Below are 4,539 nucleotides of genomic sequence, written 5' to 3'. Positions count from 1 at the left end.
TCTCCTTTTCCATAGAATTTACTATTTATTGTTCTTGTGTGAGTATCATTGAGGGCTGGTTGCCTGCTTGATAAACCATCACTGATCTAATGCCTGAGAGCACCAGGGGATGGTGTGCAAGAGGCACCACATTTTTCTGAGGAAAGTGGCCACCAAGAGTTGTGGGTGATTTGGAATAGGCTTTTGACATAGATCAAAGGAATCAGCACTGAGCTTAGTACAGTGGCCAATACAGAAAAATTAAAGGTCTTATGAAAAAACACGAAGCAATGTAGTCTGGTAACTCCCTACATTCTGGAATAGGAGTACACTTGGTATTTTCGAGGAAGAGTGCAGACAGACACTTATATCACTGGAGCCTGAGCAAATGAGAACAAGGAGTAGGAGAAGAGGTAGAGAGGATAGAGCATGTGCAACATCAAAGATGTTTGAAGAACACAGATAAGTCTGGAGCATTAGTGTCAAGAATTGGAGCTAGAGAGTTACATCAGAATGGATTCATGATGTGCTCTACTAAGGACTTGCGTGAAGGAACTGTGAAACCATTAAATTACTTGCAGTCTAGGATTCACATGATCTGACTGGCACTTTAGAAAGATCATCCTGGCAGCAGCATGAGGAACCCAGAAGCAAATGGGGCCAAAAAGAAGAGAAATATGGGTTAGATACCATGGTATAAAGATGAGGCTGAGATAATTTTTAAAGTTTTTGCCCTGTAAAACTGAATGATTGGTTGTCATTTTCAGACACTGCAAACCGAGGAGAAACAGAAGATAATGAATTTAGTTTTAGACATGATAAGCTAGAAATGTTCCTGGAGTTGGCTCTGTGCACCTAAAGCTCAGCAGAGAACTCCAAAGTTGAGAATCAAGTTTTAGAGTTACCAGATGTTGGGCAAAACCAGAGATTGGAGTGATTAGATAGTGCAGAATTTATATTAAATCCAAAGCTAAGTAAAGACAGAACCTTAAGAGACAATGAAATCTAAGAACCCCTTAGTAATAGAGGTGATTGGAAAGGTGAGAGAAAGAGCTGTCGGAGAGCTAGGAGATTATAATGCCACAGAATGGAAGAAGAAAGGCAGAGATTCAGAAAGAGGTTCTTAGGCAGGTCCAGACCCCATGAGGACACTTGCACAATGAGAACAGAAACTCAATGGATTCAGCAAGAGATAAGAGTAATCTCATGTAATTTCCCTTGCTCACCAATTTCTTGAATTATTGCCATTTGGCAATGTCCTCTTACTCATCCAGTGTTTCTGGGAATATTTGAGATGAAAGGTAACCTTAATGTAAGTATGGAGAAGTTTAGTCAATAGTTTTAAAAATTTCAGTAGATAGAAAATGAAGCTCCACCATTTCTACATTGACCATAGGGTATCCAGTTTACTTACATGTTAAATAAGATACTTTGATGATTTCTTAGTTTTCATCTTTGAAGTTCTGTGACACCATAATTTACCCAGGGCTGCAGGAAATGTGATTCAAGTTTCTGATTTAATCAGGTCCAAGCTTTACACCCTTTCTGGGGGGAGTGGAGGGGAAGCAAATACCATGTGAAACATACAGGGAAACGGTCATGGTCACTCTTCCTGTTGTCTTATTCATTGCCTCACTCAATAAAAAGGTTATAAGAGGACAATAAATCTTAACTTGGTTATGATAGCAGGCTCTTGACTTCTTGATGGTTAGTTAAAGTCTTCTAATAGTTTCCATATAATTGGGGTGAAAATAACTTATTAGAACCATGGGTATAAGACTAAAGACGTTTATTTGGAAGTAGATCATAATTTCAGATACAGACCTTTACCCAAATCTTAACCAGCACGTGCATTATTTTGCTTCCATCACAACTCAACACTGGCAAAGTCTCCCCAAAGGTCAGTGTAAATGTGTCTTATAAGCACCCTATGGAAAATTAGGTATATCATACTAGAGGACACAAAAATCTTACTATAACCCAATTGATATGTTCTTAGTCACACTCTTTATAAACATTATTTTAACTTTTCCTGTGGATAAAGATTTTTTGTCTGACTGATTTTTAATTGAACTCATTGTGAGATAATTGTAGCATCATGTGCAGTTTCAATAAATAACAAAGAGAAATTCCTGTAGTGTAATCTTTACCTAGTTTTCTTCAATGGAATCATCTTGAAAAACTACAGTACAGCACCACAGCCAAGATGCTGACACAGACAGGGACACAGAACATTCCCATCACCATGAGATCTTTCAGGTTGCTCTTGTATATATGTATCCCTGACAGCCACTAATCTGTTCTCCATTACTAGAGTTTGGTCACTTCAAAAATGTTATATAATTTGATTCATAAAATCTGTGAGCTTTTGGGATTGTCCTTTTCACTTAGTCTGATTCTCTAGCAGTTCCTCCAGGTTTTTGCACATATCAAGTTTGTTCCTTTTTATCTGAGTATTATTCCATGGTATAGAAGCATCACTATGTGCTTTACAATTGACCCAGTTAAGGACATCTGGGTTGTTTCCAGTTTGGAGCTATTATGAATAAGGGGGCTATAAACATTTGTGTACAGGTTTTTGTGTGAACATAAGTCTTTATTTCTCTGAGATAAACACCCAGGGGTATAATTGCTGGATTATACGATAATTGCATGTGTAGATTTTAAAGAGATTACCCAACAGCCTCTTCCTGAGTGGAAGTATCATTTTACATTCCCACCAGTATTTATGAGTGATTCTGTTTCTCTGCATTCTCATCAACATTTGGTGTTGTCAATATTTTATATTTTAGCCAGTCAGATATGTTTGCAGGGATAGATCATTGACTGTAGTTTTAATTGCATTGCCCTTGATGTTTCCAGTATCTTTCATGTGTTTGCCATCTGCATATGTTCATTTGTGAAACATTTATCCATGTCTTTGCCCATGTTCTATTTCGATTTTTTTAATTGTTCAGTTTAGAGATTTCTTTTTAATGTTTTAGATACTTGTCCTTTCTTGGATATGTGATTTGCAAATATTTTATCCCAGTATACATCTTGTCTTTTCATCATTTTAACAACATCTTTTGCAGAAAAAAAGCTTTTAATTTTGATGGAAGTCCAGTTCATCCTTTTTTTTTTTTTCTCCTTTTATGGATTGTGCTCTTGGTGTTAACAGCAAAAACTTTTTGCCTGGTCCTAGATCCTGAGGATTCACTTCTATTTTTTTTTTTCCTAAAAGTTTTAAAGTTTTCCATTTTACATGTAAGCCTGTGATCCATTTTGAATCTATTTCTGTATTGTGGAAAGTGTGAGACTTAGGTGGTTGAGGTTTTTTGCTTTTTTTCCCTTATGAAGTTCAAATTCTTCAGCACCATTTGTTGAAAAGACTTTCTTCTGTTAAATGGCTTTTGCAGCTTTGTCAAACTCAGTTGGGCATATTTGTGTAGATCTATTTCTGGATCCTCTGCTCTATTCCACTGATCTACGTGTCTATCCTTCTATCAATACCATACAGTATCGATTTCTGTACCTCCACAGAATGTGTTAAAAGCAGGTAAACTGATTCCTCTCATTTTTGTCCTTTATTCAAACTCCTTTTCATTTCCTTTGTCTTTTCATACAAATTTTATAATAATCTTGTCAATGTCTAAACAACAAAACATCAATAATAACAACAATAACAACTGGGATTTTGGTAAGAATTGTTTACTTCTCACATAACACTTGTGAATAATTGACATCTTTACTATCTTGAATCTTTCAATTATTGAACATCATATGCCTCACTAGTTATTTAGTTCTTTTGGAATTCCTTCTTCAGTTGTACCATTTTCAGCACACATACCTTCTAAAAGTTTATCCAATTTCAGTTTATCAGCTTATATTTTTGAGTGATTATAAAAGTTATTGTGTTCATTGCTAGTTTATAAAAGTACAGTTGTTTTGTTGTATGTTTATTTTGTATTCTGCAACACTGATAAACTTGTTAGTGCTGGGAGTTTTTGTTGACCTTTTAGAATTTTCTACATGACAACCAGTGCATCTACCAATAGAGACAATTTCATTTTTTTTTTTTAGTTCTGATCTGTATGCTTTAAATTTTTTTCTTTTTTGCCCTTTTGAGAGAGCTAGAACTTCTAATAGTATACTGATTGAGATTCTTGAAAATAGACTACTTACATTATTTTTGATGTTAGTGGGGGAAGCACTCAGTCTTTTATCATGAAACATAATCTTAGATTTGGATTTTAGATGCTATTTATCTATTGTTATTATTTTTATTATTAGTAGTAGCATTTTAAAATCATGGCAGTTTTGGGTTTTGTCCAATGCTTTTATACTGATGTGATCAATTTACGTGATCATGTGATTATTTTTCTTCTTTAGCCTGTTGAAATGGTAGAATATAGGCTATTTTTGATTATTGAAGAAACCTTGTATTCCTGAAATAAACCCGATTAGGTTATAGTGTGTAATATAAGATAATATAAAATATTTATAAATTTTATTTGATAATATCTTGTTAAGGATTTTTGCATCTATACTCACAAAGAATACTTGTGTATGGTTGTTCAT

This window comes from Urocitellus parryii, chromosome 1 (genome assembly GCF_045843805.1).
Source record: "Urocitellus parryii isolate mUroPar1 chromosome 1, mUroPar1.hap1, whole genome shotgun sequence".
Classification (NCBI taxonomy): Eukaryota; Metazoa; Chordata; class Mammalia; order Rodentia; family Sciuridae; genus Urocitellus; species Urocitellus parryii.
This window is presented reverse-complemented; position numbering follows the sequence as displayed.